At 36.3% G+C, this 12,092-nt stretch overlaps 1 pseudogene; it reads right to left on the minus strand.

The window, feature by feature from the left end:
• Positions 1–956: 956 nt before the first annotated feature.
• Positions 957–1,500, minus strand: LOC149264914 (annexin Gh1 pseudogene; annotated as a pseudogene).
• Positions 1,501–12,092: the final 10,592 nt, after the last annotated feature.

Here is a 12,092-nt window from a genome sequence, read left to right on the forward strand (position 1 = left end):
AACGCTAACTTTTCGTGCCGTCGCAGTGAGGGTTTATTTCTGTAAACGTTTCCAGAACGTTATTTCTCGATTTTTTTCGTTACAAGCCTCAAGACTGGCAGGTAGAAGAGCATAAATGTGAATACTACTGAATCTGAAGTAGACCAGAGCTAACGATGGGGATAGATACAGTCTGAAATTGAATAATGGGATACAAACTAAAAACTGCTTCAAGGTTAGCAGAACGGCCTACAATTTCTAACCATCCCATCCGTCATCCACAAGCCTGAGTTGTGGAATCACCTCCCTATGTTGCTGCGTCTCTTCTGGATTCTAGTTCTCCATCGATTATTCTTTGCACGCAATCCTTTTTCGTGTTAAGAAAACAAGGTGTTCCCATTTTTCGTGTCTCAACCCCAATAGGATAAAGAGACCCACAGTTGTAATTGGTGTTCCCATTTTCGTGTGTCAACCCCGATCGATTGAAGAGATCCACACCTGTAGTTTTTGATCTCCTCGGTACACTTTCGCCTCCGTCTTATTGGGATTGCCGAGCTTTCTCCTGGCGCATTGATTTACATTATAATCTGGAGCGTTTGGTAATCTTGAGCGAGTGTTATCTCATGTGAACATGACCGTGAACTACTTGTAAATTCACGGTGCGGGAGTAACAGAAGCGTCATCGTTAGCATGGCACATAGATGCCCTTCCTTCAAAGACCAATTCACATTCGAGGAGAGGAAAGCTGAAGCACAGAAAGTATGTGAAAAATATGCCGACAGATCGCCGATTGAAATAGCATGCATTGATGCTTTCTGAAGCAGGCCAGAATGGAGAAAATGAGAGCAGCCATACTTGCTCTAGCTTTCTGCCTTTTTTTTCTTGTCTCAAATCGCCAGTTCCTCTAAATCACAGGTTTACATTGTATACATGGGAAGTAAAGTGCATGATGACCCTGAGCTAACCTCATTCCAGAATCACGAATTTTTTGCTGCTGCCTGAGTTATCTCCTTCCCGAGTTTTTCTATCGCTAAGCGCAAAACCTTTGTGAATTGTTTTTCAGGACAGAAAATACACTTGATCACAACTCGCACTGCATCTTGAAAATCTTCAGCCATGTCTTCTTCGAGGGACTTTTTGTACCGAATATGATATGCTTGCCTCACCATCAATAGTTCAGCCGAAGATCGAGCACTCGAAATTTCTAAAAGCGATATATTCTTTCCATTCCACTTCTTTATTGCATCATGAGATATGACCGCATCACGTTCAACTGGATCTTGTACCCAAAGGATTACAGCTTTCTCAAAGTCACTTGAAAGCTCAGATTCCAATCACTTCAAGAGATCCTCTTCATACAGTTGAAAATAACTTTGACGGATTACTTTGCGCTGCAGTTCTGTGTCCTAATATTTGTATGATTGACTTCTCATTTGTGCCCCAGTCTTCAAAAGCCTTCCTCAGGCGTTCAGAGTCTTCAGATGGGGTCGGTATTGGAACTGCCACTGTAATTGTTGACATCTTCTCGACAAATCAGATACCTCGCACAATATCTTCAGCAATGCAGGTCGACCAACTTTACCAAAATGTAATTTAAACTGAAATCAAACTTCCTCATCTCATTGGATGTGTGGCTGTATATATATTGAAGACACTCCATATTTATTTCTCTGTCTTGGAGCTGAATACGTTGCATATATTACCACTGTGGTGTTTTCTCTGTAATGATGGAGCTTCTTTGATGTTATAACACTTATCTACAGCCACTGTTCTTCCTAACATTTGCTGGTATTTGCGGATTTTTTTATTCTTTTTGCATTCCCGAGCTTCCAGAAGGGATATAGAGGCAAGTTTTATAAAGTTTGAAGGAATCAGCTACAAAGTCTAGTCAGATGTGAAATTTTTACAGAATTTAAAGAACAAAATATCTAAAAGACTGGTATTGGACAATGTATTTTTCAAACTGATATTCTTAATTTTTGAAATCTTCAATAGATGGGGTTTGTCTAGACTTGCTATAGTCTCCACTAGGATTGTTGAGTGTTCATTTCTTTGTTGAGACAATGGGTAGATTTGATGATGTATTAGAGTTACTGAATACACTAATACACTCCTCTATTGGTGGGAAGGTAAATGTTAGCAAAGACACTCTTTGTGACATTCAGACCTGCCTGCATGATGCACAAGAAAAGATTGATTTTTTGCAACTAGAATCTCAGTTCCAGCAAGATGAGCTTCAACAGATTTGTCATTCCAAATTGTTTTCTGCTCAAAACAATATGTTGTTCAAGGTTAAACCAGCAAGTGGTGAAATTAGGAAGATTGAGGTTGAATCAGATCCAGAATCCAATAAAGCAGCAGTTGTACATGCAGATGCAGAAACTCAGTCTGCACTTCCCAAGCCCATCATCAGACCTTGGGAACATCTTGTCCACAACAAGCACAGAACTGGTCTTGGATATGACAAGGACTTGTCCTTTCATATTCCAGACTATGCCAAGCCCATTCAGTTTCAGAGTGCTGGATTCATTGATGACAGTTCACCTGCTTCTCATGACAGTTCAGCTTCAGTTGTTCCAGAATCTGCCCCTCTTCCGCAACAACAACAACAACAGATTGAGAAATGCCAACACTGTGATCGAGTTGGCCATTTGAAAGATCATTGTTTTGATCTTCATCCATGTGAGCACTGTCATAAAACTAGCCATTCTTCAAACAGATGCTTCAGAAACAAACGTCCTGCAAGAACAAAGATTCATCTTGGATGGATCGCTTCTTGGCAATGGGCATCAACAGCCAAGAAGATATTCCAAACACATATCAGAACTTGTTCCAAAGTATTGAACAGTCTTGCAGTTGAGTTTTCTCCATCTTCTCACCTTGTATCTGACAGGGGGGGAAATGATGGTCATTTCTATTGCTACCACAATAGCTTCAAACCTTGAGGGTAAACTTCTCAAGGTCTTCTCTATAATCCTTCTTTCTTCAAGAATCTCACCATTAGATCTTATCTGGGTTATCAACCCAATAACCTGAGTGAAGAATGAATCTATTGTATCATATTCCTTCATGCTGAGTGTTTCAAAGTCTCTCCTCAACATCTGCAACTTTGCAGTCTTCACCTTCTCCATGCCTTAATAGGCAGTTTTGAGAATATCCCATGCCTCCTTGGATTTTGTTGCTGCTGCAATCCGTGGAAAAATATTTTCATGTACTGATTGGAAGAGAAAAAAGAGGGCTTTGGCATCCTTTTTTCTGTTGCTCTTCAACTGGTCTCTTTCTGCTACTGTCAAAGCAGCCAATGCTGTTGCATCTGCAGGTTCAACATAGCCAGTTTCAACCAGCTCCCATATTCCTTGAGAAGCAAACAATGCCTTCATTGTTATGGACCAATAACTGTGATTTTTCCCATTAAACTGTGGTAGTTGGGAATTTTTCAAACCAGTTCCAGCATCTGCCATCTTACCCTGCATAAGTAAAGAAGAGATACTGACTGTATAAAAAAGGCAAAAAGAAAAAAAACTTTCTCTGTTGGAGAAAATCTGCTCAATAAGCTTCTTATAGCTCCTACAGTGAAAAAACAAACTCTGTTTTTGACTCACTGAGTGCCCAGACTAGCTTTGATACCATGTTGGAGATTTTTGTTGATTTCAAACACAAAAGAAATTGCTAGAGAACAACGCTCTGTTTTTTAATACAGGATCTTAATTATAACAAAAAAAAAACTGTTACAAAATAGTCTTCCTCTACTCAGAGGGATTACATCAGGAATGCTTCAATTCCAGAAACTAATTTCACTATCTCAGAAAATTACAGTTTCAGCACTGCTGTGCGTTGCAGAAAAAATAAAACTCACTCTCTTAATTCTCCTCTGACATTAAAAAAAAGGAACTTCTGTTCATTACATTTATATGTTTAAAAACATATTTGATTTTAAAACAATAAGATAATAAAAATATCTTGCCTATCTTTACCAACCGCGGTAAATATCATTAATTACTTCACATGGGGATAAATAAATTTCTCGTCCTTCATGGCTGAAAATATCTTATCGGATTTTAATGTGTGGCCCATCACAACATCGCACCGTCGCATTGGCGGACAAGGAGCGAAGGGCTTAACGCGCAGAGGTTTAATGTTTGCGATCTGCGATCTGCGATGGATCGCATCGCAAGATTGCAATCGGCCAAATCAGAGTTGCAACAGGAGGCAAAGTGGGTAAGGATGTGATTTGCGATAAGATCGCATCGCAGGTGGAAAACTGACTGTTTTGCAGATGCTGTTGCTGTTCAACTGTTTACTGCTGTTGAAATTACATTCCAACAATTTTCAAACTCAAATAAAAGTAGCTCTGGATTACGTTTACAGGTTAAGAATTTGATTTACGATTTATAGAATTTAGTGATTTTATGCACTTTTAGATTCATTCCATCGTCATTAAAACCTCACTTCATGATGTGTAGTTGTTGGAACGAAAGGGGCATCGGGTCGGGATCAAGAGATTCACTCAGCAAAGATCTCGACTCTACAGCTTTGGGATTTCGGGCACTCAGAATGCATCGATACAACGTCTCTTCGGGGTAGATAGATTAAAATATACCCTTGATGTCATTTGACAATTAAATAAGATTATTTAATACTTCAGTTCTCACAGAATATCAAGCCTTCATGAAACAAATGTTTTGAGAATTTCAAAGATGAAAACGGGTGGTTCTTCTGCAATTCCAGCAGTGAAAAAGAAAGAGCTGATAAAGAAGTGAGAAGCATGTTGTCATTATTCCGAGCTTCAAACATTTCGTTTCCCGGAGAAAAAGTGATGGAGGAGGCAAAGACATTCGCAACACAGTATCTAAAGTTAAGACCTTCACAACACAGTGTCTAAGCGAAGTGTTAATGCTACATGTTATAGCTCATGTCGAGCAAAGCCTTGGGAGAGAGGTAAGCTGCAAACACTTTTTTTTAATTTCTGGTTAATAGGAGGGCAGAATACTTAGAGAAGTGGTGGTGTTTAAAAATATAGTTGTTATTATCTTAATAATCCCATTAATTTTATTTTTGTTTTAAATAGGTTATATTAAAGAATAATACTATGGATTGTCATAGTTAAACCTACCTGCTTATGCATTCGTGGGCCCTTAATTGTGAGAGCATGTCCACGAAGGTTGATGAAGCCTCTCCATTTTTCCACCCACAACCATTGTAGAGCTATCACTCTCCACAGCTTTTTTTCCATTCTCAATTTCCGTTTCTGTACCAGCATCTGCAACTGTCGACTCGTCTGTCACTATTTTCCACTTTTCTCATAGGCGCACTGAATGTCTATCACTATTTTGCACCATGCTCTTCCACTTTTCTCATAGGCCGCACTAAATGTCTGATCTCGTTGCTCGGCCATTCACTGCTTTCACTGATCTTGTTGATCTCTGGACTCACTGCCATTCTCCTCCGCGGCCACAACCTTCTTCCTCAGACCAAAAATACAGAATTCCTGATCCAAAGCCCTGTACTTCTGGGCATCGTGCATCATTTTTAGGGACCTCATGTTGTTATTTTACCCAGTTGCTTCATGTCAATTGTGCCTCTCTCAGCGATAGGTTTAGGTATTACAAAACCTATTGGTATAGACGTTAGTATTATAGAATATTCAGAAAAGTGTTGGTTTCTAAAAAAGTTTTCATGGTTTGATTTTAAATAAGATAAATTGGAGAATAATATTAGGGGTAAAATTATTAGTTGGTATAGATATTAGGACAAAATAGGCTAAGGAACATTAAAATATTGTAAAAATTAGAAAAATAAAATAAAAAACATATCAGTGAAAATAACAAATATTGACAAAATTAAGATACCCCAAATTATCATTAAAAATAGAAAAATATTTAATAGACCAAAAATACCAAAAATGTTTGCAACACCTATAATAAATATAAAGCCCAAAACCGCTGGACCAAGTCAAATTTACGAGAACCGCTTGAAAATTGGTGTTATATAAAAATTCTTTGCATCTGCAATATTTTATATTTTATTTATTTTAATTTTATTTTATAGGTTGTACTTTCCATAATATATATATATATATATATATATATATATATATATATATATATATATATATATATATATATATATATATATATATATATATATATATATATATATATATAGATATAGATATATAATAATTAAATTTATAAGTTTACATTAAATGGTTAAGGAATATTTCATCTCATATTTTTCATTTGGATAGATCTCACTTCTTAATTTAGTTTTCATGTTTTTTTTATTCTTGTTTTATGTTTTTCTTTTTCTTCTTTAATTTTGTATTTGTTATGTTAATATATTGTAAAATGAATCAAAGTCATTATTTAATGAGATCTCGTTAAAAATTAGTCAAAATAAAAATGAATATACATGATGTCATGTAAATAACTGATATAATTTGTTAACATTGGGTACACTGCATTTAGGATCTTATTATGATTTCACATGGGTCATCATTTAACCCTCTTTCATACATTTTTAGGAGTATATTTTACAACTTTTCTTTTACTACTTGACTTTTCCTACCATTTAGGATCAAGGGGTGACACTTAGGATGATATGTGAAGGTAACTCAAAACTAATTGGGCTATGGTATAACAATTTCCTCTCAATTATTGCACATTACTTTGTTGCTAAGGTCCCTAATTACTAATTTGCATTCCCCTTTTTATTTTGAGAGATTACCTTATCCACTCACTAACCAACACATCCCTTTTTTTATGTGACTTGGTCCCTTTAGCTACTTAGCTTTTTTTTCCATCAACCTCATTCTCCCTTCTCTCTTGTTCTATTGTAGCTAGTCTAATATTTTTACACAACTAAATCTTATGCTTGTGCTTGAAATCCTTCATGGTGTCACAAAATCAGAGAGTTTATAAATAATACTAAAATTTTACTTCAAATTTGACAAGTGAGGAAAACCCACAGAGAATTTACCAACTCACTGCAATACTCACTCCTTTCAATTACATTGACTAGAAGCTAAAAATACAATTGTTCTTTCCTAGAAAGGGACTCTACATTATCACAATTGGGATTAAAATTGATCTATTTCAACCATTAAGAAATCAAATTGCTTCAAAAGAATGGATGAGTTTCATGGGATATTGCATTTGGCGATCTCCCCTAAATTTTTATTTCATGTAGAAGGTTGACATCTCTCGTCATGTTTGGACCACATTGAAGGTATTGTTTTAAAAGAAATATGAGTTGAGAGGACAATAGCTAGAGAATCATTAGATTTCATTCGATCAAAACAAATTTAAGGCCTTAAATGGATTCTTCTCTAAGTTTAAGACTTTGATGACTTAGGTAAAATCTTTGACAAAGATTGCAGAGGCGAAAATACACAGAGAATGGATTCAAAATTCTCAATGGAATGAACAAATCTTCTCATCATTCAATAAAAATTAAATAAACTACATTGGAGATAAGGAAACAAACAACAATTAATAACTGGAGAAAGTCCCAACTAAAACTCAACTAAACTTAACTAGCTAAAGTGAATCAAAAGTAACTATGACACCTGACAGACACTGAGATTAATGCTCTCAACACCCTCTCTTAATCTTAACTATTACAATTATTGGCCCTTATAATGCCCAAGTTCTTTCTTTGAAATTCAAATACATTTTTTTCTAATGGTTTTGTAAAAATATCTGCAAGTTGATCTTGCGATCCAAAAAAAATCAAGAAATATATCCCCATCATTGACAAGCTCGTGAATGAAATGAAAGTGTGTGTCAATATGTTTTCTCTTTTTTGTGAAAGACATGATTTTTGGATAAATAAATGGTGGAGTTGTTATCATAGAAAATAGGAGTTGGCTCCTTTTGAACATTTGAAAGATCCTTCAATATCCTTCTCAGCCATATTGTTTGACAAGTTGTTGAAGTTGTAGCTACATACTCCTCCTTTGCAGTAGATATTGAAACAATGGGTTGTTTCGTGAAGGCCCATGAGATCAAATTTGTGCCCAAGTGAAAATCGTACCATGAGGTTCTTTTCCAATCATCTAAGCTTCATGCATATCCATTATCTTCCTCGCCTAAAAATGAGCAATCTTCAGAATGTGTGTAGAACAAGCCATAGTCTAGTGTCCCTGCAACATATCTTAAGGTTCTTTTTACAACCTTCTAATGGGAATGCTTGGGTGATTCCATATATCTGGAAGCAAAACTAGTTGCAAACATGATGTCAAATCTAGTTGTAGTGAGATACAAGATACTACCAACTACACTTTTATACAATGCATAATCAATTGATGGTCGTTCATCTTGTTTACTTAGGTTGGTACCTAGAGCAATTGGAGTGTTAGCTAGTTTTCAGTTGATCATTATAAACTTTTGAGTATGCCAATGGCATACTTTTGTTGACAAATAAAATTCCATTAGAAAGTTGTTGAATTTCAATTCCTAAGAAGTACTTCATGAGCCCTAGATCGATCATATCAAACTTTGTTTGCATGTCAGATTTGAACTTTTCTATCATATTACTTGTATAAAACATATCATCAACATAAAGGCAAATAATGAGAATGTTATTGTAATGAGTTTTTGTATAAAGAGTTGGATCATGGCTACTTATATGAAATCCACTTTTGATGAAGTAAGAGTCAATTCGACTCTACCAAGTTTGGGGAGGTTGTTTCAAGCCATATAAATATTTATTCAACTTATGCAAATTATGCTCCTATCATGGAACTTCAAAAATAGGGGGATCATCCACATAAACCTCTTCCTGCAATATGCCATTTAAGAAAGCATATTTTACATCAAGTTGAAAAAATTTCCATTTGTGTTGAGTTGTAGTGGCCATAATAGTTCTGACTATGTCTAACCTTGCTACTAGAGCAAAGGTTTCACCATAGTCAAAACCAAACTATAGTGAGAATGTAACGCCTCCTCCCACTTTTATCTGGCTTTACAAGCCCTCGGGTAAATGTGAAACATAGTGCCACTATGACAATACTCGACCTCCTAGCTCTAGTTAAAAAGGTGGGGCCTACAACTGATACTTTATAAAAACAACTTGACTTCCTACATGGACTACAGATCACTCAGGAGCTAAAGAAACACCCTAGCTGATCAATCCTTGAGTTGGAACTTTGTTTCAGTCACCTAGACTCCTAACCGCGCCCTTGACATTGGTTGCATGTGGTTGAAGGCCTCCAACCGCACTCACAAGCCTCGCTCCATGCAGTTGTGACCTAAATTTGTCAATTCAGTGCCTGCAGTCCCGAGACCTGAGCCACAATTCTAGGCCAGCCTCCAAACCCCTGCCCAAAATTTCTGAGACTTATCAAAATGATAAATGACATAAGGAAAATCATATTCACATAAAACTTTGAAGAAGAACTTGACCTAACCAGGCCTAACCATGACAGTCATTTATTCAAACATATGGTGAACATATAAACTATAGATTATGAATGCATATCTGATCATAGGAGTTTGAAACTTATCTGAGAATCATAAAGAAGGTCTAATTCCATCTCATAATAATTGCAATTACTCTTGTCATCCCATGCATTCATTAACTAAAAAATACTTGTCATATCTTGAACAAGTCATCCCTAGAGCACATTACATGTCCATGCTTATAACCAACATATAACTATATTATTAACCATAATAGAACAACCATCAAATCACTATAATAACCAATACAAGTGTTCATAAATCACAATAAGAAAATATCTCTTATTAACTGATGCAAAATCCAACCAAGTCAAAGACTTCCACGTACCACTCGACCATAGATTGGGTTGAACCAAACATTACTTTCATCCAATCACTCCTGTGCCATATTCCAAATATTAATGTAGGATATCAAGACATAAACAACCAAGGATTCTCATAGATTAAATCACGTCCACCCTTATGCTACCATGATCTTGCCAAAACCAGTGAAGGGATCACAAAGCCCAAAACAAGCATGGATGCCTCAAAGTTTCTTCACCATTACCTTGAGGAGTTTGTTTGTCTCCATTCACCCGTCGAGGGCTTTTTGGAGATTAAACCACCTCCACCTCAAACCCTTGATAATTTTCTTGAGACCATCTCACCTAGTTCGAAAACCTTCTCGCAATCCAAAGATCAACCAAAAATGAATCCCATCACACCATAGCTATGTAGGAAATGGCAAGGCAAGGATAAAACGAGTGTCGAACCAGATGAAACCCATGGAAATGACAACAAACGAACCAAATAAACAAATGCATGCACCATGCATTCACACCTCAACTAGGAATCACACATGCAACATATTACCTGTAAAATCCTCTTGTTGAAGTCATTGATCCAACCTTCCTTGCTTGTCCTTTTCCTTCCTTTTTCCTTCCATGTCTTTCCTTTCCTTACTTGGTTTCTCCTCTTCATTCTCTTCTCTCTCTCTGAAACTAATTCCAAAGAAAAACTGACAAAAGGCTCCAAATCGATCCTTTGATGTCTTTTTATTATTGATGCCTCTAATTTCTTCATTTTTCTTCAGTTTTTCCTCCTCATGCAAATAGGTGACACTCCATCTCCCTTTTCTCCTATTTTCCTTTATTTTCATAGATAAATGTCAATTAATGCCTCTTTTCCTTTGCCAATTTCCTTAGCAATAAATAAATTGAAAGTGATACCCTCTAGGATATTTTGCCCAACATTCAGCTTGGAATATGCGTCTCATGATTTTGGTTTTATTATTTTACCTTTATTAACCTTTATTACAAGAAATTTTAACCCGGGGTTGTTACAAACCCCTCCCCCATAGCGGAACACCACTGTCAGTGTTCTGTGACACCTATGACCAACAAGAACACTAAAGAAAAACATACTTCCTATGGAGCTTTATAACCAAGCTTGATGCAACATTTACAATAAAAAACTGTTGAAAACCATGACCAACATGGAAAACATACCACTTACGGGAGCTTTATAACACAACTCATTATGGTATTTACAATGACAACCACATATACTTATGCACATTTTCTTCAACCAAACAATAACCATACTATCCATGGATCTTTATAAATCCAACTCGATATAATATTCATAATAAATTACACATATATACGTATGTGCATTTTCTTTAACCAGCAAATAAAAGGATACGATGCATGCATCAAAAATAATGGAATCGAGAGGCTCACACCTCAACCCTCAAAGTAATACTAGGATTCACCTCCTTCCGAAGAATTCTAGAATCCACTGCTAAAGAAAACTTGCATCCAATGTCTAGCACTACCATCCTTGCGCTACTTGTTCCCTTGGTTGACAGTTACCGACTCATTGTTTTAAGGCAAACTCCCAATGTGTTTATGATTGCACCTAGAAATGCTAATGAACAAAATAAATTCATTCCCCTACCTTCCCTTCTCTTCTACACAGTCCCTTGGGAAATCCGGTCACCCCCTTTTGTGCAGTCACTCACCTTCCATGTTCTGCAGCATCCCCTTCTCTACTAGACAATCCATTGGGAAATCCATCCCTTGGCAAGCTTTCCTCACACTGAAAGGTCGAAAAACCAAGGCATATCCCTACCTCAAAATCATCATATTGGTCATAGCATGCTCATGGAAATAAATGGACATTAATGGGTACCAGTGTCCCACAATGTCCTCATTCCTAAATGCTTTACCAACATATTGTTCCTTATGTGTGTGTATGATTATTGTTATAATTGGCTGGCCTACTCTTTTGGCACTTGGTCATAGTGATCAATCATATGGAACCATGGGCCTTATTCCTAGCCTCCTTAAGCTCCAAACTTTCTACCCCTCTGCACGATATGTATATGAATACAACAAGGATTGTATGTATGCATCTCTCTCTCTCTCTCTCTCTCTATATATATATATATAATCTTGTGCTCGCTTATATGTGTAAATTGAATAATCAGGCCTTTAGCCGCACCTTAAGTTATCCTACCTAAGCCAATATATAATGATACCAAGGCATAGTATGTAGCCTGATTTCATATTATATTCAAATAGACATTTATTTAAACAAATATTTAGTCATTTCCTTCAAATTTAGTCCATTCAGACCATTCACCATCTCATAACAAATTTGAGATTCATG

The sequence above is a fragment of the Pinus tabuliformis genome, chromosome 6 (genome assembly GCF_031772625.1).
Source record: "Pinus tabuliformis cultivar Carrire ecotype Pingquan chromosome 6, CPIR1, whole genome shotgun sequence".
NCBI classification, from domain to species: Eukaryota; Viridiplantae; Streptophyta; class Pinopsida; order Pinales; family Pinaceae; genus Pinus; species Pinus tabuliformis.